This window comes from Lathamus discolor, chromosome 2 (assembly GCF_037157495.1).
Source record: "Lathamus discolor isolate bLatDis1 chromosome 2, bLatDis1.hap1, whole genome shotgun sequence".
Classification (NCBI taxonomy): domain Eukaryota; kingdom Metazoa; phylum Chordata; class Aves; order Psittaciformes; family Psittacidae; genus Lathamus; species Lathamus discolor.
This window is the reverse complement of record NC_088885.1, coordinates 39,684,194-39,712,113: the sequence shown is the minus strand read 5'-3', so window position 1 is coordinate 39,712,113 and position 27,920 is coordinate 39,684,194. Positions and strand designations below refer to the sequence as shown.

At 39.1% G+C, this 27,920-nt stretch overlaps 1 protein-coding gene across 1 annotated transcript in view; it reads right to left on the bottom strand.

Moving 5' to 3' along the window:
* The window catches only part of MALRD1 (MAM and LDL receptor class A domain containing 1), a 253,534-nt gene that overhangs the window by 15,564 nt on the left and 210,050 nt on the right, over window positions 1-27,920 (bottom strand). The gene's annotated exons all lie outside the window — the stretch shown is intronic.

Genomic DNA, 27,920 nt, shown 5'->3' with positions numbered 1-27,920 from the left:
AATCTGACTAATTTCCTTGTTATCCCCCACATGAGGGTTAAATATGTTCTTCAGATGAGGATCTGGGACCCTAATGTAGAGAAAGATACTTGAATAGAGATGAGAAAGATGTTTTGCTCTCCCACCTAATCAGTCTCTCTTGTTTTTCTGTTTTCTTTTTAAAACTATACCCCTCCAATAATGCCTCTTCAAAACCAAAGCACTACATTTGAGCTAACAACTGCTGCCATGTCAAATTATTCTACATTTTGTGTTTGGTTCAAATCCAATCTTGACTTGAAGTAACAAAAATGCAACCAATCTGGCACAAATTTTGATTTTTAATTTACACTTGTTGCTTAACAGTTAATCGCAATCACCAAATAAGTGTATATCATTTCTCACTTTAATTTGCCTGAATTTAGCTTTTTGATACTCTTCATCAGAATGAAGGGACCTCAGACATCCAGGCAAGTGTAAGCTGCCTCTGGTGAAACAGGTGAGTCTACCCCAGGGAGTCTCAAAATGGCTGTAGGCACCTACATTTACAAACCCTAAATGATGACTACTGTAAGGGGTTATTGAGAGATAGCTACATATTGACATCCAAATTTCAGGCCCCCCACCTGATGAGCTGAACCCTACCCTGAGTGTCACATTGGAATGACTTCTACCAACATTTCAATTATCTGCATGGCTGGTGGTTTATGAGCTTCATAAATTTTCAACATTTTTTTTAAAAAAGAAGCATCAGAAAGAAGTGATGGTAATAATCCCTTTTCAGTCCTACTAATGTCAAATGAATAGGAAATCAATTTTACTTTTTGTGATTTCTCTCTTTAGTTTCACAAACTATTAATGTAGGGTGAATTGTATATTGAGTTTTTTTCTCATTGTAGCATCAACATTTTTATCATAGTCATAATTTTTTATAATTTCTAATTTGTGATTGTGGTTTCCTCTCCTGCCCTTAAATGTATAATACAAAATCTTACATATACACAACTAAATCTTTATATTCAGGGTATTTTATTGAAACGTATGAGAAAGAACTACATGTTGTTTGTCATGATTTAGCACACAATATTGCCTATGTGCATTATCCTGGAAGATTCATACTCAGTTAACTGTGGCACTCTGGAGGGAGAGTATTACCGTTTCCCAGAAAATGACTAGGAAGAGGAGGGGTAGGACAACAGGAGCAGCAAGCACATGTCTGCAGCCTCAGTGAAATTTAAGAGAATCCTGAAAGGATCAGGGCATGTTGGAAAGCAGATCTATACCCCAGTCTCAGACATGACAGGAGGAAGGTGACTTTGCTCAAGACCAGAAGGGGCTGATGCGGGATTCCTTGCAACTCTGCAGACCATTGAAAAATAGTAGGCAGATATCATGGCAGGAAGAAAGTACCATCCCTATTTGAACACAGTGTGCAGAGAGAGATTTATTTACCCTTTAAATTGTTTTACCCATACAGACCTGAGTTTTCTTTGGTTAAAGGTTTACCTTGTTCAAGGTTAGTAATTGGTATATTAATGAATCCCAGCTTTAGAGACTGGAGCCAGTAGCATGTTCCAACATGCTCATTTTAAAGATAAAGTAGCGCAATTTAAGCTGACAGCTCTGGCTGAACTGGAGACCCATTGTATTCAGTGATTGAAGATACCTGGTCCCTTCAGTCCTCATTTTTCTTTGGCATACTACAAAAAATCATGTCATTCATAAGCTGTTCTTTTATGCGGACTGATGATTTTATACAAAAGTCAAATTGCGGTTGGGCTCATACCAAGCCCTGTGGATCCATGTAGAAACATTGCAGTCTGATGGTAATCACCCATCAAAATAATTTTCTGATTGCTCTTGATTGTATAATTTCTTTTTTCCCCATTTGCCACATTTTCTGTAAAGCTGGATATGCTTTTAACCAAAATTGCCCTCTTTCTTGTCACTGCAGAACTTACTTAACTGTAAAAGAAAGAATGAGAAAACAGATTTGCAGCTGTGCACAAGCACTAGGCAGACACGCCGAGAGAGGTGCCATCTGCTGCTCTGGAACCATTGGGGCATAGCTCGACTCAGGGCTGCAAAGAAGTAGTTCTCATAAAATAAATGTGTGTACTGGTAAAAGCATAGGAAAGTCCTACTCCCCAGAAATAACTATACATATCTTCATATGCTATGTTTCCATTTATTGATAAATTATTACCACATATTCATGCTGTGTTTAAATTATGGATAAAAAAGTTAAGCACCTTTTAGTCATACAGATGAGTAGTTTGTCTTATACATACATACAGGTTTTATAATTAACTACTAACTACTTCAGGTTGGCCATTTATTGCCTTCCAAATCTCTGAATATCAACAGTATTGTTTTATGTTACATGACACACACCACTTAGAAATCTGTTGTAAGGAGGTAAAAAATGGATTAAGACAGAGCAAAGATAGTATCTCTGAAACTTAGGGTAAGTGATTAGGACAAATTCAGAAACAAGTAAGTGGGAAAAATATTTTAAAGCTTGAAGCATGGTGGCTGTTTATAGGCAGAGGAAGGAGGCAAAGCTACAAAGATGAAGTTGGTAAAGACAACATAGCTAGTTCTCAAAGACTAGGATGGAAAAGGGGTGCTAAACAAAAACTTGAAAAGTGAGTATATCAGTCAGTTAAGTACTCCCACTCGTATCTTCATACATTGATTTGTTTGTTCATTTTTATCTCTGGCAGGGGAACTTAGCAATCATCCCTGCCACTGAGGTAAAATACGAGACTATCAGAAATATCTGGGTTACAATTTGGAGAGTCATTTAGCTCTTCCTAAGGTTTTGCTGTTCATCGGTTACAAAATGCTGTCTTCTCAAGTAAAAAATAAAAGAACGAGAGAAAAAGCTTACAGCTAGTTAAGAAGCCTTCAGCTTTCAGCGAGGCTTAAAGTGAAACATGAGAAAATTGTTCATTAATGTTTTTAGCTCTCAGCTGATACAAGAGCTGCCTCACGCTTTTACCTAAGCCAAGCATTTCTGTGCCCAGAATAGAGAGAAACTTGTCTTAAATATCAAAAACATTCTTTTATAGATGTTGAAGAAGATTTTGATCCTTTTACATCTGTCTTCTGTAGAAACACTAGCTGGCTGCAATGATAGCTGTGGTGGGGAAATCAGTAACATGAAAAAAGAGAATAGAATGAGGTTTTTAACTGAACTGGTATCTGTCAGTAACAGATTAGAGAAGATAAAAGTTCTAGACCATTTATTTAAAATAAAATATATCTAATTCTAGACAAGCTACTCCAGTTATTTCACTCCATTGTAAAAACCCCTCATGGTCTATAGGACATTTCACAGAATCACAGAATCGCAGAATCCCAAGGGTTGGAAGGGACCTCAAAAGATCATCTAGTCCAACCCCCCCGCAAGAGCAGGGTAACCTACAGTACATCACACAGGAACTTGTCCAGGCGGGCCTTGAATATCTCCAGTGTAGGAGACTCCACAACCCCCCTGGGCAACCTGTTCCAGTGCTCTGTCACTCTTACAGTAAAGAAGTTCTTCCTGATGTTAACGTGGAACTTCCTATGCTCCAGTTTACACCCATTGCCCCTTGTCCTATCACTGGATATCACTGAAAAAAGCCTAGCTCCATCATCCTGACACCTACCCTTCACATATTTGTAAACATTGATGAGGTCACCCCTCAGTCTCCTCTTCTCCAAGCTAAAGAGACCCAGCTCCCTCAGCCTCTCCTCCTAAGGGAGATGTTCCACTCCCTTAATCATCTTTGTGGCTCTGCGCTGGACTCCTTCAAGCAATTCCCTGTCCTTCTTGAACAGAGGGGCCCAGAACTGGACGCAGTATTCCAGATGCGGCCTCACCAAGGCTGAGTAGAGGGGGAGGAGAACCTCTCTTGACCTGCTAACCACTCCCTTTCTAATGCACCCTAAGATGCCATTTGCCTTCTTGGCCACAAGAGCACATTGCTGGCTCATGGTCATCCTCCTATCCACCAGGACCCCCAGGTCCCTTTCCCCTTCACTACTTTCCAGCAGGTCAACCCCCAACCTGTACTGGTACATGGGGTTGTTCTTCCCCAGATGCAAGACTCTACACTTGCCCTTGTTAAATTTCATCAAGTTTCTCCCCGCCCAACTCTCCAGCCTGTCCAGGTCTCGCTGAATGGCAGCACAGTCCTCTGGTGTGTCAGCCACTCCTCCCAGTTTTGTGTCATCAGCAAACTTGCTGATGGTGCACTCAGTTCCCTCATCCAGGTCATTGATGAAAATATTAAACAGCACCGGTCCCAGCACCGACCCCTGAGGGACTCCACTAGTCACAGACCTCCAGCTAGATTCTGCGCCATTGACCACAACTCTCTGCCTTCTTCCTTTCAACCAGTTCTCGATCCACCTCACTACTTGATCGTCAAGCCCACACTTCTTTAGCTTATCTATGAGGATGCTGTGGGAGACAGTATCAAATGCCTTACTGAAATCAAGAAAAACTACATCTACCGCTCTACCATCATCCCTCCACCTAGTCACTTCCTCATAGAAGGCTATAAGGTTGGTCATACATGACTTCCCCCTCATAAAACCATGTTGGCTGTTCTTAATGACCCCCTCATCCTTGATATGCCTAGTGATGGAGTCAAGAATAAGTTGTTCCATCATCTTTCCAGGGATGGAGGTAAGGCTGACCGGTCTATAATTACCCGGGTCCTCCTTCTTGCCCTTCTTATAGACTGGTGTGACCTTTGCCATCCGCCAATCCTCAGGCACCTCGCCCGTTTCCCATGACTTACCAAAGATGATGGAGAGTGGCCTAGCAATGACCTCCGCCAGCTCCCTCAGCACCCGTGGGTGCATTCCATCCGGACCCATCGATTTACAGATGTCCAGATCGCATAGCTGATCCCTAACCCAATCCTCATCTACCAAAGCAAACTCCTCCTTTGTCCTGACTCCTTCTGGGGCTATAGAAATCCGGGGCCCTCGGGGAGAGTCTGCAGGAGTAAAGACAGAGGCAAAGAAGGCATTCAGCACCTCTGCCTTCTTTATATCCTCTGTCTCCAGGGTACCCACTTCGTTCAGCAGTGGGCCTATATTGCCTCTTGTGTTAGTTTTATTTGCTATGTATTTGAAGAAGCCCTTTCTATTGTCTTTAACCCGACTAGCAAGATTGAGTTCCAAGGAGGCCTTAGCTGTCCTAATTGCCTCCCTACATCCTCTAATAACTGTCCTATATTCCTCCCAAGCGACCAGCCCCTCCTTACATAATCCATAGATTCTCCTTTTCCACTTGAGTTTGCCCAGCAGCTCCTTGTTTAACCACGCCGGTCTCCTAGATCCCTTACTTGATTTCCTACTCATTGGGACGCTCTGATCCTGAGCTTGGAAGAAGCGGTCCTTGAATGCTAACCAACTATCTTGAGCCCCTTTACCGCCTAGTACACTTTCCCATGAGACTTCCCTTAGCAGTTGACTGAAGAGGCCAAAGTTGGCCCTTCGGAAATCCAGAACTGTGGCTTTGCTAGGTATTCTATTCCTCCCACACAGGATCCTAAACTCCACCATCTCATGGTCACTGCAGCCAAGGCTGCCATTGACCGTCACCACTTCGACCAAACCCTCCTTGTTGGCGAGTACTAAATCTAGCAGCGCTGCTCTCCTAGTTGGTACGTCCACCATTTGCATTAAGAAATTATCATCAATGCACTCGAGGAACCTCCTAGACTGTGAATGACTGGCTGTGTGAGTCTTCCAGCAAATATCGGGGTGGTTAAAATCCCCCACGACGACTAAGGCATGTAGTCGCGAGGCTACTTCCAGTTGCCTGTAGAAAGCCTCATCAACTCCTTTGTCCTGATCAGGAGGTCTGTAATAGACCCCCACAACTGTATCACCCGTGCCAGTCTGCCCCTTAATTTGTACCCACAGACATTCCACTTGCTCCTCATCCGACCCCGGACAGAACTCAATACATTCTAGTTGCTCTCTCACGTAAAGAGCAACTCCACCACCTCGCTTCGCTGACCTATCTTTCCTAAAAAGGACATAGCCATCCATGACCACATTCCAGTCATGTGAACTGTCCCACCATGTCTCTGTAATTGCCACTAGATCATAACCTTTAGCCTGCACACAGACTTCTAACTCCTCCTGTTTATTCCCCATGCTGCGTGCATTGGTGTACAGACATTTCAGGAAGCCAGTCCTAGTACCCTTTTTCCCCTGCGGGACAGGGTCTAAAAAGCTATCCTTTCCCACAAGTGAAACAAGAGATTGATAGTCCTCCTTAGCCCGCCATCCTTCAATCCCTAGCCTGTTCCTCTTGGGCTTGTCCCCAACAGGCCCAGTTAAATCCCCTCCCCCCTTCATAACTAGTTTAAAGCCCTGTCAATAAGCCCTGCTAACTCCTTCCCCAAAACCCTTTTTCTTCTCTGGGACTGGTGTATCCCGCCTGTCACCAGCAAACCAGGTGTCCCATACAGCAGCCCGTGACTGAAAAACCCAAACCCCTGCCTTTGGCACCAGTCACGTAGCCATACATTAACCTGCAGAGTCTTCTTATATATCCCTTCACCCTCGCTTGCAACAGGTATGGAGGCAAACACCACTTGCGCTCCAGACCCTTTAACCAGCCGTCCCAGGGCCCTGTAGTCTCTCTTCATCGCCCTTACGTTCCTCGTAATAATTTCGTCACTGCCAACCTGAAAAACCAGCAGCGGATAGTAGTCAGACGGCTGCACCAGTTCAGAGAGTTTCTTTTTAACATCTCTAATCCGAGCCCCAGGCAGGCAGCAGACCTCCCTGTGGGGTGGATCCGGTCGACAAATGGGCCCTTCTGTACCCCTCAGAAGGGAGTCACCCACCACAATTACTCTTCTTTTCTTCTTGGTTGGGGAAGTTCTGAGGCATGGGGGTGAGTGACAAGCCCTGGGTGACTCACTAGATAGATTTGCCTCTCCATCTCCATCCACCTGGCCCTGAATTTCCAAGACCTCGTACCTGTTTGAAGGTTTGGTAAGAAATACAGAAGATTTTACAGGTCTAAAAATGCTACACCACTATATATAATTTTATATTAAACTAAATCCAAGAAATGTTGCAGGCCATAACCAACTAATCAAATTATTTTGGAATCTAAACAAAACTTATACAATACAACAAAACAGAGAACTTATTGTCCTTAAAGTATGAAATAAATGCACCCACTTCTCTTAGTCGAACTCTTTGCAGCCTTCTACCTGTGCAGTCCTTTGCAACTGTGTGAGGTTGGCGTTGAAATGATATTCTTTTCATCTACTGACATTTCCCATAGACTGCACTCTGTCCAGTACATGTTGGACTAGGTGGTTGACAAGAAAACAGAAGTGTCACTCTTTTCATCAAGGAATAAAATTTAAGTATCAGAAAAAAAAAGGTGGAAAAGACAAGTTCCAAATGAAACATGGTATCAGTTCATAGTGCTTTTGAGGACGTGTTTTTGGTTTTTTGATAGAAGATGTTTCCTTAGCTGTTTGTACTGAGGATGCAGAATACATATTCCTGTGCTTTTGCAATCTCAATAGTACAGTCTCAACCCCAAGACTTGGTCCTTTGCCTGTTACTGCAAAACTAGAAGAGTAATAATACTAGGCAGCTTTGTAGGAAATGAAGTAAAACTTCACCTTTCTACTGTGCTTGACACATACAATTCTGAAGTGAGCTTTAATTACTCTAACAGCTCCAGGTAGGTCAGAGCAGCCTGTGGTATGCACCAGAGAGGTGCTCCAGTTAATGAAGGAGAACACTCTTAACTACCTACCAACTGCTGTGCATGGACTGTACTTACAATGCCTTACTTTCAGATGGGAAGCAGATGAGTTGCTTCTTCAAAGTTGCTATTAGCTTTTTCTCTGATGAGAACAGCTGGGGGATACGCAAATGCTGATGTGGTGGAAGGGCCTTACAGACTGCAGATCATCCATGTCTTCTGGGCAATGAGTTAAATCTACATTAGCAGGGTAATGGGAATTTTGAAGAGCTTCCTTAATAATTCTTTTCTGCTATTTTATTTTTAAGACAGATAGTTCTGAAAAAGTTCTGAATTTATCTCTTGAGCCATGAGGCTGAAGTTTCATGTTATTTATGTACAATTAATTTTCTTGGACTGATTACATCTTGACTAATTAAAATTATTAATTTATTTAATTTAAATTAAATTAAAATTAAATTTAATTGTTTAATTTTAATTAAAACGCTACATTTTGCATGAGTCTTAAACTTATCTGAAACACATAAATGGCCACTGTAAGCCATTCAAACAGGAAGCTCCTCTTAGCTGAAACATGAGGAACAAGAGAGAAAGACAGATGAAATAGCCCTTGAATACTTCCATCCCAGTGCACATCCCACTCTCTCCTTCTCTCCTTCCTGACAAAATATCTCCTGCTATTAGCAAGTCCTTATGGGAAAGTCACCCCGGAAGGGAGAATGTTAACCCTCCAAATTTACTTCTAGGATTTCCAACTCATTATTTCCTAATATAGATAATGGTAATGGAGAGGAATGAACTTAGCATTGCCTGTGTTGCTGTATTCAGTGCCTGCTGTTACGGCTCTTCTCACTCAGAACGAAAATAAAACCCAGACAAGCTGTCTGTTGTTTTTGATGTTCATTCAAGGCAGGTTTGATTTACAAGATCATGTCTGGCTGATACACTGCTGCATTTCAGAATATTAAAGCACATCTCTTTTTCTTATTTTTATCTGAAACATTTGTCATACAGAAAACCTAATCTCTATGTCAGTTGTACATTCAGAATGACCAACAGCCAGCTAAGTATTTATTATGCATGGGATTAGTAGTATGTAAAAAAAGGCAGTAATATGTGGATGTTTGTAGTTATATTTTTCTGTGAGTATGACTGTATGCTTTGTAGTGTGCTTTACAGATTGTACTTATGAATCTGCCACAATATACCAAGCCAGTATCTTCTGGGTGAACCCAGATTTGCCATTGCTGTGTTTATAATGCATTTGCTAAGTTTATAATACATTTTCTGTGCTTATAATACATTACATAGAGGTCATTACACATGAGTGCTGACATTATTCAGGAGATGCACCATATCTAGTGAAGTGCAGGCTGCTCCAGGAGTGGTGACAGAGGACACAGTGGAAAGAAAAACCCCAACAAACCCACACAGCTCCTTGCAGAAAACAGAGAATTTACATCCATGTGTTATACCAGTGTAGAAAAAGTTTCTATACTCCTTCGCCTTTGCAATCAATGATATGCAAAATAAGCTTCACTAGACACTAGACGATGAATACAGCAACTCTTCATTGCATTATAGGGAAAAAGTAACCTCTGCTTCTGCAATGTAGTTATCCATTTGCACTCTAGCTATTATTATCAATGTACACACACAAAAAAAAATCATACTGTGTGATTAGTCTTTATTACTGAATGAAAATATATAAAATTCCAGTACTGAATGTTGCATGAATGGTCTCTGGAGATACCATACTTATGATGATTGTAGCCTGTTGCCTGCTGACTGTAGCAGGACTTAGGATCCTCATTATTCTATTCATGGTTAAGCTCACAGATGCAGGACAAGGAGAAACCTCTCTTGGAAAAGGCAGGTGAAGCTGATGGTAACCTTAAATGTCAAGAAGCTGTAGCATGTAAATAAAGACACATTAACTCACTGGGAGAGAGTCAGATGTTCTCTGAAACACCCTGTGCAGTTCTGATCATTCCTATTCAGGAAGATGAAACAAGACAGAGGAGGACTGTTAAGGAGGAGCAGAAAAATATAGAAAGTCTTTCTCACAAGAAGATTCCAGGAGTTCAGTTTGTTTAGTCTACTGAAAGAAAAGCTGAAAGGCACATGGCTTTTCTCTAGAAACACTTTCGAGGATAAACAACAGAGGTATTGAGGGACTTTCTAGTAATGGAGGATATTGGCACAAGCACAAATGAGTATAAGCTAGCTATGAATAAATTTATGAGGTAATTCTTAGAAAGTACACAGAGAAGCAAGGCTTTTATCCTTCCTGCATTTCTCCTAGCGTGCTACTTCAGAAGAGTAAGTTGGTATCCTCTGTACATGGTACCACATACTCCAGTCCTCAGATGCTTGAAAACCCCAGTAGCACAGCAAGGTAGAGAGGAATATGTAAGCCAAGAATTCCCCATAATTACTCAACTAACTAAACTTCTGAATAGAATTGTATAATTGTGACTGTGTGTGATAACAAAGGCCTGGATTTGAGGACCCAGATATAGCTTCCATTCTGAAAACTGCTAAAATTCATAACTGGCAAATATAAAAGGATCAGCATGAGACAGTAATATGAGGTATAATTAGATTCTAAATGAAACATAAGTATTCCGAGAAAAGATCAGTGCATCCTCACAGATTATTCAGTGAAAGTAACTGCTCACTTTGTATAATAAAAGCGTGCACTATGCATAAAGAATAAGACAGAAGGCATTAGAGATTACAATCTCTAATCTCTAGTGATTAAAATCATATGGCAGAAACAGAAAATACCAGATTTAATTTATATAGAAGATGAGTGGGAGCAGTTATGCTGAAGGTAAACAAAATGATATAGGGTAAATGGAAGAAAAATTGTGTGTTTCTGCTTATCCTCTAGAATGTTCAATCAAACTGAAAGGAAATATATCTTAAACTAATAATAAGGAAGCTATTTGTCACACAGTGCTTAACTGACCTGGGGGAGTCCTTGCAATAACAAGTCTGAGAAGCCAAGAACTTAATGATATGTACTAGAAAGAGCTCCTTAACACAGAGAATGAAACTCTCTAGAGATTGCAGAGCTTAAAGTGCTAACTGATGGCAATTTGGAAGAAAATTTATTGTCATCATCATTTTCAACATGTATCTTCTGGTTTCTCTTCTCCCAGCATGTGCTGGGAGCTACTCAGTGTGACACACTCTGATTACCCATTGCTCTTATAGCCACAATGAGAGGTTTTAATTACAGCCTGTGTTGAATATGGGAAGGTAACTGTTAGAAGAAAGGACTCAGTCAGTATATCGAATTGATTTTTATATAGATACACAGTGAAGCTGTGCTGACCAGTTTTAAAGGTTTAGAGTGGGACTTAGTTTTTCTAACATTAACCACCTGAAAAGGTGGGTATCTAGACAGTCTGGACAAGCTTACACTATGTGAAATAAAGAGACAAATTCTTGTCTGGGTGTTTTACCATTGATTAGAACAATATCATGATCACTAGTTCAGGTTATGTAGGTGTATTTAGCTGTTACACAGCTAGGCAAGAGGAAAAACGCCTTAATGCCTGCAGTAAAATGTTTAAACAGAAAACAAGCAACACCTGGTGTTCAGAGTAGGAGCATGAGGGTGAGCTTTGTATCATGGACAGCTTGCAACTGACATACTGTTAGATAAAGGCAAACCATTTATTAAAGGGGGAAGGGTAAATACTATATCTAGCTTCAGCCATTTTAGAGATTATTGGAAAATTTCAGAACAAATATTTCTTCACTGAAATTGGTTGACACATGAAAAAGCTCACATATAAAAGCTCACATCAGTGAATTTGAATTAAAGAAATTCTGTCAGTGTGTGAAACCTGCCTGATCTGTCTGATTTCTTGTCTGGCTCCCTCCCTGAAAAACCTCAGAACTAACCCCAGATTTTGAAGTTACTCTGCTGAGAATTCCAGTGTTTTCAAAAAGCGTTTTACGGCTCCTCTAAAATTCTTCCTGTCTCAAATTGTTGTGATAGTCTAGTACATGACTTTTTCTTCCATTTGTATCTTATCTATCATATGGAAATGCACCTATATGGAAATTATTTACTGTCTTTTGCTTTTGTGCCTTTACTCTTCAATGAAATAGGCCCCAGCAGAATTCTTTGAGGGTAGGTATGTGGCATACACTCTATTTTATGGCAGATTCATTCAGCTGCAGCAATAAATCAGAAGTATGTGCTCACAGCAGATGGTCAGACTTGACCATGAGGCATTTCAAACAGTTACATTTGGGTTTATGCTATTTTTCCCCACCTTCTTAAATAATTGTTTTCAGGTAATAGATTTTCCGCTATCATAAAATAGTGGTTAAAGGCCCCATGGAGCCTTTAAAATCATGAAGCTGCTCTTGGAACCGAAGAAAGGACTTGGTGCTAGATAACAGGGAAATGACCTAGCTAACCATTAAACAAAATCAAAGTCATAAGACTTCTTAAAAAAGAAAAAAAAAAAAAAGTTGTTTTTAAAATGGAAATTTCTTTAGGATAAAATCAGTATTTCAATGCTATTCTATTCAAAGTTTAAACCATTAGAAAGCATATTGTTTAATTCTAACTGATGCTGACATGAGACTGCCACACAACAGAGAAAGAAAGAGCTTGAAACAATGTAGTAGGTACATTGATCACTAACCACTGGAGATCAGAGTTCAAATTACAACTGAATCCTGAGTTTCAGCCCCCTGCTGAGGGCTGAGTCTGGAGCTGTGCTTTGTAAAATGTAATCATCAGAACAAATAACCTTGCCCATAAAAAACTATTAACATTTTCAATGTGGATTTCCACTGAAAATTAGTACTTTTGTGAACTAGAATTAAAAGATGGGATACTGAGAGAGCAGGGCCAGCAGTTTGCTGACTGAGGGAGATCTGGTGCAGATAGATACTCCAAGTAATACGCCTAGCACAGGCAGCATTTCACTAGTGAGAAAATGGAAGTGTCTCCATTTTCTCTTAAAGTAATACAAATTACCCTCCATAATATGAAGTGAACCTGCTCAAGAAGTCTGATCAGTACAGCTGTATGTGAGCTACCGAAGCAAAGTGAAAAAGTTCACTGAAGAGATACACCTTAGCTTAAATCAGCTTACAGTAACCTTATGTCAATCTGCCTATCCATCTTGTTTTCCAGTTCTTTCTTTCTTCCTTCCTTCCCCCCTCCCTCAGTTTTACATGCCCTTCTTTCTCTGCCCTGTTGTGTTTCTCTTCTGTCTATTCTTTTCCTCCCTCACTTTTGTTATTTGTGGAACATGCACTTGGAGATTTGCTCTAGAAGACACTCCAAGAAGGGGAAGAACATGGAGGGAAAGAAAGAAAGGAGAAATATATAGAGAGAAACATAAGTATAAAAAAAAAAAACCAGCTTTTTACATGTGTGTGTCTCAGATACAGCCCCTAGCTGCAACTTCTAGCGGACTGAATGAAGATGAAGAAATGACTTGACAGAAAGCCTGACTGCGCAGCTGTATTGACAGCTGGTAGAAACACTCTTTAACTTTCAGGAATGGCACTGACTTAATATTAGGTAAAATTAGGAAATAATGCAATAAAGTATAGAAGAGATATCTAGTTTTAAAATACACCTGTTAATTTCACAGAAAAAAAGCTTTTTTGCTTAAATGACAGTTCTGTTGACAGAACAGATGGGGTTATGGATCAGTAGAAAACCTAATAAAAGATCTGAATATATTTACAGTGGCTGGATTTTTCCACAGAGACTTTCCTTTTCTTGCATTCTTTTTGCTTTATGTGGGTTTGTTTTTTGAGAGGTGGAGAATTTTTGTATTTTGTTTTTTGTTTTTCTTAAATATATGCTCTTATTGCCTTTAGTCAGACTAAAACAGTACTACATATTCACTAGTTTGTTATCAGCATTATAACTAGTTAGGTAAGAAACAATAGGTATTTATTGCAAAATCAGTTTATGTATCTGCTTTTCACTGCTGTTTGCCCTCTGAATAGCTTTCATATGGAGGAATTTGTAATGTCCAGGAGAAATTAGTTTTTTAAAATTTTGACCAATGTAAAAGTAATTTCTTTTTTTGCCTTTCTTGATCTGCTTTTTCAGCATTGGTCTAGTCTTTTTAACAGCTAAAATGGTCTGCTTTAACCAGAGTCTGACACCACCAGGCATTGTTCCTGGCAGGTGGATTGTAGTATATATTGGAGATTATAAATCATTTTGACATTCTCAGACAGTCATAAATTTATCTGCTTACATGGGAGACAACACTGTACAATAACATTTAATGCTGCTGCTTCTCAACATTGTACAAGCTAGGTTCGCAAGTACAGACAAAGATTACATCAACATGAATATATTCTTAAAACTTTTTACTTGTACTTTAAATGTCTGTCTATAAGAAACAAACAACCCCCCCCCCCCCCCAAACCACTCTTTTTCTCACCCTCCATGTAATACAGGGGCAGTGGTTTACACTCGTCTTGAACCACTCACCCCTCAGAACAGGCTTAAATTCTGCAATAAATTCTGTATATGCCAGTGTGGTCCATGGGAAAGAATAATGCTGGAATGTTGTATCTACATATTGCACAGTCCTCTTCTGATACTGGAGATTAATTTCACAGAAGCTTGGGGAATTCACTCTCTAGTTTCTTGCTAACAAGTTAAATTTATGAAATCTTCAGAGAAATGACCTTTAAACAATTTATGAGAGCCTAAGACACTTTAGATGCAATAAAAATAATTTCATCTCCTTTCTCCCAGCTCCACATTCTGTTACCGTTGTTATGGTTACAGAGTCAAGACTTGATAATTTAGGAGAAGCTGGAATTAAGGATTCCCATGCAATTTCAGTTCAAACCCTCATGCGTGTTCAGGCACAGTATTTGATTGGAAGATCACAAAATCCCTTTACACCTCCCTCCCTAATCAAAAACTGTCATTCTGCTATTCAGTGCTTAGCTTTTCAATAAGATTATTATCACAGCATATAGGAGGGGTAATTCACTATGCCAAGTGAAAAACCAGGAAAAAAATATTGTTATTATGAACAGCTAAACTAACTCTTCTGTCATCAGCATTCAAACCTTCGAACCTCTTTACTTAATATTGCTCTAGTAGTTGACATGAAGAGAAATTTGGACTCCAGGTCCATTCTTGAGAGTTTTATTAGGAAGAATAGATAGCTCTAAATCTGGCTTGTTTGAATAACTTTGATAGAAGAGCTTATTTCAACTGATATACGGGATATTTTGATAAAGCAAAATCTTTCCCATGGTGTTCAGTGCACCACAGATTGTTAATAATATATGGTGAGCTACAGCTAATGTTAACAGAATTTCTAACAGTATTCCATTCAATAAAGTTGCAGGCAAAGAGTGTGCAATACAGATGTAGAACAGAGAACTATTCCCCTGATGTTAATGCTCTGTGCAGTCAATCATGGTACTTGAACAATTCAAAGCACCTTTTACGCTCCTTTAAGGTGTAGCATTTGGCAGAACAAAAACCTAGTTAACCTCTATTGCTGGTCAACAGCACTAACAGACAGCTGTAGCATCCAAAAATCTGTGAGGCCAAAGAATCCTTGCTATGTTCCAGTTTTCTACTGACAATTTTATGTCAGCCGTTGGGATGAGGTGGCAGGGAGCCATGACAAACATTCCATATTAATAAGGGACAGATTTACATTTTGTAAAGGCACAGGACGAAGACTTTTATATAACCTGAAGTCGGCTTCTATACAGCTGAAAAACTGATTTTATTAACCTACATCTTCTCTGAATGCAAAGACATTGCACTTTTTATCTATTTGGAACAAAAAATGTATTCTTTTTCTGTATGGTTCCTAGCAGATTATTATTTTTACTACTCTTGAAACAGTCTGTTACAAAGCTGGTACCATGCCCTGCCTTTGTTCTTCACTTCAGTAACTGGAAATCAAGACAAGATATCTTAATTTCACAAATATTTTCAAAGAATTAGAGTGAGAAAGGTATCGCATTACTGCATATCATATCATGTATGGGAAAGAAATTCATAATATATCAAAGCATGACATATTCTGAAATGTGTTCTCAAATATTACCTGTTAGCCAACTCTTTTATGTGTAAAATGAGACTGAATTTATTTGTGCATGACAGTTTTCTATCTTTTGAATAAGAACAGACATTGATAAGATGTTTTCTAATTTGTTTTTCTTACTAGAAGGATTTTCTCATAGCAGTTCTTTTGAATATGTTACTGTAAAAGCAAGAATAAACTTAAGTTTTATTCTGTTTTTCATGATGCACCTGATGACCTGCTGCTTTACAGGATTGACAGTTTTGACATCTAAAATTTCCTTCCCAATTTTTCTTTCCTTCTTGTCTTGGGAAGTAATCTGAATTTTAGAGCACAGTAGTCTATGGTAGCTTTTCTTCTGTCTCCAAACTTGTACAGTACAAGCAGGACTGATACTACAACTGGACCTGGACTATTAAATCCCACATCATATCTTTATGTTGTGAGCACCAAGTATATACACAGAGCCATGAAAATATTGACAGGCCAATGCAAGTCTAACTTGCTGTAGATTCTTGCCATTTTATCACAGGACATGCAATTCTTGCTTTTCATATCTAAAATTTGTGAATCTCAGCCTGTTTCTTTCCAAATGTAAATATGTAGATAGATTGCATATTTGTTTTCAGTGTTATGTTAAGTTCCATTAATCAGTGTGAATAGCTTTGGTTGACCGCTCAGATGGAGGAAGCAGACTGATCTTTTCCTGAGAAGCTACTGAGCAGCTAGAGAAGAGGTATGGAAGAGAGTGGAGACTGCAGATGAAATCAGACTTGGCACAACAAGATGACACAGCACAAAGCTGCGAGCCTGTGGCTCACAATAAAAAGACTGAGAAACAACTGAAAGGAGAAAGAGTGAGAGGGGAGATGAAGGGTCTCAGAGGCAAGTGGATGCTTCCTCAGGACCAGAGGATGAAGAGCAGAGCTTGCAGCCACTCAGAAAGTATCCAAGGTAACTGCAACAAGAGGGGAAGTGAGGACACATCTGTGAGGAAAAGTAGGCAAGGGGATAGCTGTGAGTAAATGCTTTTATATCTACTCTATTTTCCCTAGTCACACTGAGTTTTCTTGATTTAAATAGTATTCTAATTCAGATTCCAGTAAAGCTGGATTTGAGTTTAAAAGCCTTTTTGTGTTCAGGCTGGGTACATCTACTTCTAAGATAGAGCATGTTGCAAGTACGACTTAAGGGATAAAAAAAAAAAAAAAAACCCAGACAAAAAGCCATGATGATATTATTAGGAAAATAAGTGCCAAATGTTTTTTTTTTCTTAATCTGGGTTTGACTGTAGGTCATAAAATCATAGCATCATAAAGTAGTTCCAATCCCCCTGCCATGAACAGGGACACCTCCCACTAAACCATCCCACCCAAGTCTCTGTCCAACAGGGATGGAGCATTCACAACTTCCCTGGGCAACCCATTCCAGTGCCTCACCACCCTCACAGTAAAGAACTGCCTCCTTATATCCGATCTAAACTCTCCCTGTTTTAAGTTTTAACCCGTTACCCCTTGTCCTATCACTACAGTCCCTAATGAAAAGTCCTTCCCCTGCGTCCTTATAGGCCCCCTTCAGATACTTCAGATAAAATATTGTAACCTTGGCAGCCACAGAACTAGAGCCACCTTTTGGGGTCCCCAACTTGTGGGTATGATGATATGGTATAACTTCTAGTAGAAAGCACTGGCCCGAGTTGTAGCTGCATCTGCAGGTGTTTTCCCATGCACAGGTAGAAGAGGACACAGGCAGCTGCCTGGAAGTGGCAGGAACCTGCCTGCTTTCCTTACTTGCTTACTTGACTGCTTTCTTCCTTCCTTCCTCCTGCTCTCTCCCTTCCCTGCAAATTAGTTGTGAAAAATCTTGTAGTCAGCTCATGCCAGGGGAAATGGAAAAGAAAAACAATGTCTATTTTCTTCTCTTAGCTTTTATATGGTAAGAAACATTACTAACTAGGCTCAGAGAAACAATATTTTGCCTGTATTTACATTTCTGCCATATTGCTACCTTCAACTTGATTTTCATCTCTTCAGGTATGAAGTCTGCCCCATTTCACTTGTTAACCAAATACATCTCTGTCTTAGTAAAAGGTCTTACAAATGTTTTCAGATTACTTGGAGCTACAGATTACACAGCTACATATCCCCACAAGAGAGATTATACTCCTGCACTGCCTGATCCTTGCACCTCCTTCCAGATTCCTTGTACACCTTGAGCTTAGCTGAGCAAGGTGAGTATAGAGGATTCAGCTCTCTGTTCATGTTGACCTGATGAAAGGTTAGATTAACTGACTGGTAAGACAATGAGAGAGTAAAAGTTATTTTAAAAGGGTCAGAGAACAAATTTTGTCTCAGGCCTCAAGCATATATGTGACTGAGGCCCCTGCCAACTCCCTGGCCCCACAGCTTTTTAATGAGCTATAAAATACTTAATAGAATAGAAAACAAAAACTGAACTCTAATCTTAAATGCATTAAATTTTTTTTTTTTTTAAAATGTCTAATTATTTGTTTCTCATCTTATAATAAGTAAGAAGTTTAAGTTGTGATACTTAAGGAACAAAATTTTGGGATGCTATACAGCAGTTCTCACATTTGAATCATAAAAATATTTGTAATACTTTATGAACATACAGATTTTCTCCTTTAAGCAGATAAAGATATGGCAGACTTCTATTACAAGGAATTCAGTTCAGGATCTTTTGCTGAAATATTCAGGAGAGAACGGAATGTTTAAAATTCTCTTTTATGTTTAAAGACTTCCTTTGAAAGCCAGCAGTTAGATGGGGATATAATCACAAACAATGGGGTGTTAGAATTCGTGAAGATGGAAGAGCAATAGTGCTGTCCGCCCATAACATATTGCAGTATTTTCTGAGCCTCTTTCCTTGGTTTACAATATCTTCAAGTCTAACACAAAACCAGTTAAAACAAAGTTTTATTTCAAAGTAATTCTTTTTGGTAAGAGATGAACAAAATCCTGCCCAATTTATGTAATGAATATTGGTGTAAAGTTGGCTGGCTTTTTCACTTTACACTTCCAGGTGGAGATAAGAACATTCACATCAGCTGAAGAACTGGTTTAGTCATTACTGTGGTGTTACTACTATGAACTTCTTTTACTGCTCAAGAATGAAGCTAGAAATACAAAATGTATGGGGCCAAGTACTGATAAGAGTGGAAACAGGATCTGTTGCAGGAATGTGCACGTTGTGGAACTCATATGGACATCAATGCAAAGTGACGGATCTACTCAGTTTTGTAAACTAAGTACTGAATTTTGTTTCTTTTATTTCATAATTGAAACATGGCAAGTATCTCAGACTATCCTCAGTCTTTCCTTGAAAGGTTGAGGGTTAAAATGAGAGCAGTGGTTGGTGTTCATGCATGTAGTGTTCTTGTGAATAACAATTTATATGAATTTGTTTACCTCTGAGATTAATTATTTCTTCCTGAGCATTTAATGAAGCCTTAGTTCTTGCCCCTAAGCAGTTCCATTCCAGCTATTTTCTTTTTTCCTCAAGAAAGAAATTTTGAGAGCTTACTTTCCATGAGGATTCAATAAAACCAGCCTTCCTGTTGCTGTGGTCACCCACACAGCAAAAAGGAAGTTAAACTGTTTGCTGACATATCTCTTATGGTTTGGGTCTGAGCCTCTGCTCTTGTGCCTGCTGCCAGAAGTTTGACTTGCACAGACAATACTTTGTGGGTGGTGACTTCACTGGGAATCAAGAGCCAAGAACTGAAATGTCCTGTGTGCCATGTCTGTGGTGCTTAGGAAAACATTACTGGATCCACACTTTTAAAATTACAGCAGATGTGCTTATTTTGTGGTAACCTTGCAGTGGAAGAAAGCTGTTCTCTGGCCCCTAAGCCCCAGCTTAGCTAATCATAAGGAAGGTTAGCAAATGCAGTATTTTTCTCATGACATCTCATAAACACAAGGTTACAAAATGAATGTGGATGGAAAGGCAAATAATCCTTCCATCCCTTGTGATCTGCATAGAATTGTGGTTTGTCTGAACTGGCTGAAATCTTCTGGTAATTATTTAGAAAGATTGGCACTGTTTAGAGAGCTAACATATCTGCATACATTCCTATCTTACCCTTGCATTCTTTGGAACATACAAATGAATCTTGATGCATTCATTGTCAACAGATATGTAAGTACTATCCTAAATCCAGATGTGGAATTTGTATTAATATTGTTGATATTTGATATCGTTGATATCTTGAGCAGACATACAGCCTGGGTAGACAATGGATTAAAAACAGCCCTGAGGAGAAAGACGGAGGTGTTGGTCGACAAGTCTAATATGACTCAGCAATGTGTGCTTGCAGCCCAGAAAGTGAACCATACCCTCTGCATCAAAAGAAATGTGACCAGCAGGTAGGGGAAGGTGATTTTCCCCCTCTACTCTGCTCTTGTGAGAACCAACCTGGAGTACTGTGTCCAGCTCTGGGGTCCCCGACAGAGAAAGACATGGGACTGTTGGAACTAGTCCCAAGGAGGGCCATGAAAATGATCAGAGGATTGGAGCACCTCTGCTATGAAGACAGGCTGAGAATTGGGTTTGTTCAGCCTGGAGAACAGAAGGCTCATGGGAGACCTTGAAGAAGCCTTCCAACAGGTAAAGGGGGACTACAAGAAAGCTGGAGAAGGACTTTTTAGGAAGGCATGTATTGAAGGACAAGGGGTAATGGCTTTAAACTGAAAGGATAGATTTAGATTAGATACTAGGAAAAAATTCTGTACTGTGAGGGTGGTGAAGCACTGGAATAGGTTGATGAGAGAGGTTGTGGCTGCCCCATCCCTGGCAGTGTTCAAGGCCAGGTTGGATGAGGCTTTGAGCAACCTATCCTGGTTGTGAAAGAAGGGGCTGGAACTAGGTGATCTTTAAGGTACCTTCCCACCCAAATCAGTTCACAGTCAGCTTGAAGGAATCGGAAATGAACACACAAACCAATATTTATATAGAAAAAATAAGTATAAACTTTTATAAGCTTCTACTTAAGTATAAAGTACTTATTAAGTATATACTTCTAAGATGTAGAGATATTGCTCTTTAGCCTGTCTGGTTTACTCCTGCATAAACTATGGGACATTATGAACAGAACGGTGAAAGCCTCAGTCAAAGTTGAGCAGTGATTACAGCTAAAATAAACTGTTCCAGTCTTGTTTTAGTACATTACTGAAAACAGTCTTTACTAAATATTCTTAACTGCAGCCAGTTACTGCATTACTGAAGTCCAGAAAGTTTACTCACCAAACGTTAGGTATATCTATAGCCTTACTCACACTACTCTTCCAGAATCCTCAGTAATATTAAAAAATAAATAGCAAGGGTGTCTTTATTAATTTGGTTTTCAACTTTTTGAGACAAGCACGCAAGAAAACCCAAGTGTTCTGCAAGAACTTGCACTGTTTTTCCACGTTTCTATAAGTGTTTTATTTTTCCCCAGAAACTGTTACTGGCTTTGTGGGGTTCTTGGGAGCCTCTAAGAGCATGTAGAACCTTGACATTTGTTTATGTAGTTATAATTTACTATTACAGTTCCTGTGTTTGTTATTATATCTGGGTCCCATTTCATGAAGGCAAAGAGTCCTTCTCATGAAGAACTTGAAAAACACACCAAAAGGGCTGGAGGAGAGGGAGGACTGTTACAAGCTCGTTGCTGATGAAGAAGAAAGTCACAGAGAGGAAAAGAGTGAACTTTATTAATAATTAATCAATATTGCACCAGAAAGCCTTTTGAAAGTAGGTAGGATATGGGTTTTTAAACTGCTTGCAAGATTTGGAAGAACTTAAATTAGAGGAGCTGCACATGCTGAGCTCAGAAATCTTCAGTTCCAGACTTGTACTTTATTCTTGGAACTAGTTTATACTCCTACAGAAGCAGAATGAATGGATGTGCACAGTAAGTGCTCAGTTGCTCAAGTGTTTTTGTTTGTGGCCTTAGAATTTTTACTTCAAAAAATTTGTTTTTATGGTCCAGCCATCTTTCCTGCCAGGCTTCATAAATCCATGCAAGAAACTGCTGCTTGAACTGCCTTAAAAATAACAAGAGCAAAAAAAAAAAAAAAAAAAAAAAAACCAGCCTAAAAACAACAAACCAAAACATTTCCATGTGGGTTCTTTGTTGCAGAAGAGTGAAACTAGTCATAAGGAATGCACACACTGGCACCACTTTGAATACTTTTGAATACTTTAATAATTTTTTAAAACCACTAAAAAAATGTGTTTTGCAATTTCTCTGTGCTTCCTGTTTCACCGATGTTATACGTATTGGGTTTGTATGGCAAGGTTTTGGTGGCAGGGAAGCCATAGGAGTGGCTTCTGTGAGAAGCTGTCAGAAGCTTCCCCCATGTCAACAGAGGCAGAGCTAGCCAGCTCCAAGACAGACCCGCTGCTGGCCAAGGCTGATCCCATCAGCAGAGATGGTAGTGCCTCAGGGATAACATAGTTAAGATGGGGAAAAATAAAAGTGCACAACTGCAGCCAGAGAGAGGATTGAGAATGTGAGAGGAACAGCTCTGCAGACACCAAGGTCAGTGCAGAAGTAGGGGAGAAGGTGCTCCAGGAGCCGGGGCAGAGACTGATTGCCCTGCAGCCTGTTGTGAAGGTCTTTAGTGAGGCAGACTATTCCCTACAGCACATGGAGGAACAGATACCTGCAGCCCTGGGAGGACACCAGTGCAGGGGCATGCCTGAAGGAGGCTGTCACCCCATGGGAATCCTTCACTGAAGCAGGTTTGCTGTCAGGACTTGTGACTCCATGGGGTACCTAAGCTTGAGCGGTCTGTTCCTAAGGGACTGCCCCACACAAGAGTAATTCATGAAGAACTGCAGCCTGTGGGAAGGACTCAGGTTGGAGAAGTTCATGGAAAACTGTAAAATTCCCTGTCCCCCTGTACCAATGTGGGGTAAGAGGTAGAGAAAATCATGAGTGAAGTTGTGTCCAGGAAGAAAGGAGGGGTGAGAGGAAGACATTTTAAGCTTCAGCTTTATTTCTCATTATGCTGCTCTGATTTGATTGGTAATAGATTAATTTTCCCCAAGCTGTCTGTTTTGCCTGTGACAGTAGGTACTGAATGATGTCTCCCTTTCCTTATCTCCACTCACTAGCCCTTTTCCTATTTTTTTCTCTCCCCTGTCCAGCTGAGGAGTGATACAGCAGCTTTAGTGGGCACCCGGGATCCAGCCAGGGCCAAACCACCACAGCACACCAGAATATGAGCCACAGATAAAAGTCTTCTGACAGCTTTTGTAGTCTGGTAACATTAGGAGGGAGACTGTTTTGGAATACTGAGTGGAAATACTTTGTAATGAGGACACACTTCATTCACAAGAAGGAAAACTGTTTTTCAGATGCTGAAAAAGTACTCCACATCCCGAGAACCTTCTCCCTGAGACTCACAAAGTCCTTAGCCAGAATAAACATTACTTAGCAACAACTACAAACAATTGGTGTTATTAGCTCTGTTCCCAGACTGAAAGTCAAAGCACAGCACTGCACCAACTACTAAGAAGGAGAAAAACTGACTGCTACTGCTAAACCCAGGATAGCTTTGAATGTTGCAGTTTAGCCTGCCTTAACAAAAGAATTTTACAGTTCACTGCTGTGCATTTTTTAGGAATACTTGTACATTTTTCATGCTCAAGAAGAAAAAATATTCAAATAAAGATGGCCTTGAAAATTTACCAAAGTATTTGTTCCAGCTTTTGCATGCCGATACCAGCTGTGAGAACTTCAAACCAGCAGAACAAAATAAGTTATTAAAAAAGAAGGCTAGAGACTGAAGATGAAAAAGTTGTAGAAGAAGCTCAAATGTCAAAAGCAAGATTATTGTACTATGCTTTGATTCTCTGGATTTATAGGAAAAGCACATGCCTAATTCCTTCCTGTGCTCAGTCTTTGTTTTGTGCACATTTAGAATGAAGTTATTTTGAAAGAGATACTTGCTTTCTCTTCAGTAAGTATAAAGAGTTCTGTTAAGTTGTGCTCTAAACTTTGAAAAGTGTGCAGACCTGTTAAAACATAGAATCTATTGATATTGCGCATTGGGTAGGGGACAGGTTGTACTGTCCATATTACGCCCTGGATTAGCATCCAGTATTTGATATGTACTCAAATTATACTTGCTAAATGAGAAATGATAGATGGAGTTGGAATAAATCATGAGGGTTTTGAAATCAGCTTCAGTAATTAACATTTATTGCAATAAGAAAGAGCGAGCAGAGATGCAAAACCAAGAACAATACGTTCAGACAACAGTCAAGAATCCTCTCTGCAGAGGCTTTCTGAGAAACATGAGCCGAAAAACCCTGCAGTCATCCAAGCAAGGAAGGACAATGCCGAAGTAAATGAGATGCATGATGATGACAGCTTGGGCAAGAACTTTTGTTAGATGTGATAGGTAGAAACGCATCTTAGAATGAAAACTTAAGAAAAAATGTACAAGGTACAGATGCAACCTGCCTGTAGGTATCAGGTAAAGTTCAGAGTGTAAAATAAGTTCAGAGTAGCACAGGATGATTAAGGAAAAGGTTTACTGGAGGATTTTTTCACAAGACTAAAATTCAAGTGACACTGACCTTGTAGTGAGTATAGACTGCGTAGAGAAAGCTGATTAGTACTTCATCATCTTTTTCATATATGCAATAGTTCTGCCATATAAACCCTATATTTATATTTGGGGGCACATTATGACACCTATGAATGTCTTAAGTTGGCCTTACTCTAAGATATATTTTAATGTCAATATAGATAAATGCATAGTTTTAGAAAGCTAAGAAAGAGTAGTTTGATAATTTTGCACTTCTGTATTATATTTAAACACACAGCTGTGTTGTATATTGCCGTATTGAAATACAATACTCATAGTTCTCTAGTGGTACTATTTTCGTAGATCAGAATAAAGCATTAGGTATATCAACAACTTTTGTGCTTACAGTGACTTGTATCTTGCTGTCTGTAATGTATTCTAAAGACACAAAGTATTAGATAGCTGTAAAAGCATTATACAGATATATATTATATATATAGATATATAGCTATAGATACATATCTATAGCTATATATCTATCTGTGTAGGTACATATAAAAGCTAAATTAAGTATATTTATATATCACACAGATGTATGCACATTTTTAGCTTCACTATCTTATGATCCATCAGAAAAAAACTGCAGCTACTTACATTAAGTAAAACATTCTCAGCCTGTAGCTTTTTTCTGCTTTATTACAAGAAATATACTGATAGACTTTACTGGCAACATAAGGGAAGCCCTGAAAAATGGAGAATTTGACAAAATACTTATTAAACCACTAGAACTATAATTAATAGTTCTATAACCTCAAAGTGTATTCTGCCGAATTGCCTCACCTTCACTTCTAAAAGCAAAAGTGATGGGAAGATACTCTCCATGGATTTCTATGACTATGTAAGCACAATATTTTCCATACACTAAAATATCAAACAAATTTTAGGAGATCTTTCTTATATTTTCCTGAGTCCCAAAGACTTTTACATTAATAAATTATTAATTTACAAAAGGTTAAAGAAGAGAATAGCAAAACAAATAAAAGCTTTTTTTCTACCTATTGAAGGTTGTTAAGAATGGATGATTAAAAAACTCCTGCTGTCTTATTTATTCTATGTCTTTTTTAATAGACAATACAAACCAAACCATGCACTTTCATTCACTTGATAAAAATCAGTGGTTTGATAAAGAGTACCTAAAATCTGAAAATTAAGTTACCAGATGAGAACTAACTATTTATAAACTTGAATTTGGCTCTGCGAAAAACAAGCATTAGGATATTCAGCTCTGTATAGCACTGCTCAAAAATGTTTTGTTCAGTTTCTGGTCATGCAATGCTGTTATCAGTATCTAGCGTAGGAAACTCAAGCATGGAAGGACTGCATCAGACAGGCTTCATTTAGCTGTAGGTAGTCATCTTCATGTTAGCTTCTTTTTGCAGCTGTAAGCAAAAATTTTTTTATTTGCACAACTTTTGCCCCTAAACTCAGTTGAGCAGGCATTTCGTCAGTGGAAAATACAATAGTTAATAAGGATAAATCACATATTGAAAAGCTCTAAGTGGAAACAAGAAAACACATGAAGCAGGAATAATAATAATAATTTTCCAATATACAAAGTTAATGACCCAAAGCTTAAACACATTTAATATTAGAATTTAGACAATCCTTTTTGTATATTCTCATCTAGCACTTATGGTAAAGAAGCTATTGTCACATGGGGTTGGTTCCAAGACTCTTTTCCAACAAACACTCGAGGATTAGCCTAGGTGCAATGCGCGTGTGTATACACAGTTGATTCTGAAATCTATCCAAGGAATTTATACAGCTTCCAAGGTGCTTTAAGTACATAGAGAACTAGAGAAAAAAAATAAAGATGCCAGTTTGTGCTTATTGACAACCGTTTCTCACTGACCTTGGAGAGAACTACAATAGTTTTGGCTTCCATGTGGCTGCACAAAGCATGGGTTAAGGTATGGTTTGGTCCAGCACTGCTAGAAAGATATATGATAATTTTTTGTCTAGTCTGTTGATACAGAAGCATGCATACTGCCAATAAACAAGACAACGATAAAATACACATCCGAGCCAGTTAGTTCTATCAGCAACAGGGAAATAATTCACTTGAACCCAAACCTTTCTCCTCTCCACCATTTAAAAAGAAACAAGCAAAATTTCAACCTCCTCCAGTTTACTGACTACAGTAACTTAGGTGGATGTTTGATATTGTATTAGGTTTGCATGGCAAAGTTGAGCCAGGGAGGAAGGGAGGAACAGGGGAAGATGTTTTAAGATTTGTTTTTAGTTTCTCACTATCCTACTCTGATTTGATTAAATACATTAATTTTCTCCAAGTTGAGTCTTTTTTGCCCATAATGGTAATTGGTGAATGATCTTTCTCTGCACCCATGCGTATTTAATTATATTTTCTCTCGCTTGCTCAGCTACGGAGGGGACATGATAGAGCAGCTTTGGTAGGCACCTGATATCCAGCCAGGGTCAACCCACCAGAGATGTTTATTTCTGCACTAACTCTGGTATTAGATCCAACTGTAAGTCTTGCTGAATCACATTAACTTGAGAGACTTCAAAGGATATTTCAACGTTCACATACATCATACAATCCAGTATATATTTTTAAAAGAAAAAATATTTCTGTTATTGAAAATATGACTTGCAGTCCAGATGCAGAAAAAATTATTTTAGCTTAAATGTGTATGTACTTTTTCCCTAAAGGACATACAAAAGTCTGTGTGGAAATAGTGCAGAGGTACTGATTCCCACTTAAAGATGTAGCCTAGTAGCTGATTAGAGTAATAGCAAACATGATCCTCCCAAGAATCCTCTGTGTTTATATGCATGTTTTAAATTGAAAAGCATGAACCTTTTCAGATAAGTCAACACTTCAAAAGCTGGCAAGAAAATGTCAACAGTTCTTAATCTGGTAGCATTTGCTGCTTTTAAACAACCCCTTAACCACCTAGCAACAGCACAAAGGGTATAATATTCAGAGACTTAAATTCACACTTTCTGAACAAGAGTGAAAATTGCAAATGTGCAAGATAGCTTGAGGACTTTGTGACACCAGCATATCTACTGGGTCAGACTGAATAGACCACTTATCAGATAGTACAGAATAGAAGATGCATGTCTTCCCTATACAACTTGCACAATAACACAGATTCTCAAGCACAGATCTCCACCATATCCATCTTTCCTGCCATCCTCAGCATAGGCTTATCTGAACCAAAATTTTCCTCACTGTAGTGGCTGCTTAAAACAGAATCAACATGTTTGATGGTATATACGTTTTCCAGAAGTCTCCCTTACAACTTTTACAATACATTTTGTACCCAACCAGTACCCTCCAGGTACCTCCTACAAAGAGGGCTCTAGTGAGGTTATTCTAGACAACAAAGTTTTGCTATGCAGACATATGGATGTAATCTTAGGGTATGAGAACACTGTTTTTCACACTAAGTACTGTCTTTTTCTTCCATTTAAGCACAGGAAGACTGAGTCTGTAAGAAGATTGTTACTCAAGTTTAGTAACAAAATCTGAGCCCAGACTCTGTTAATTAT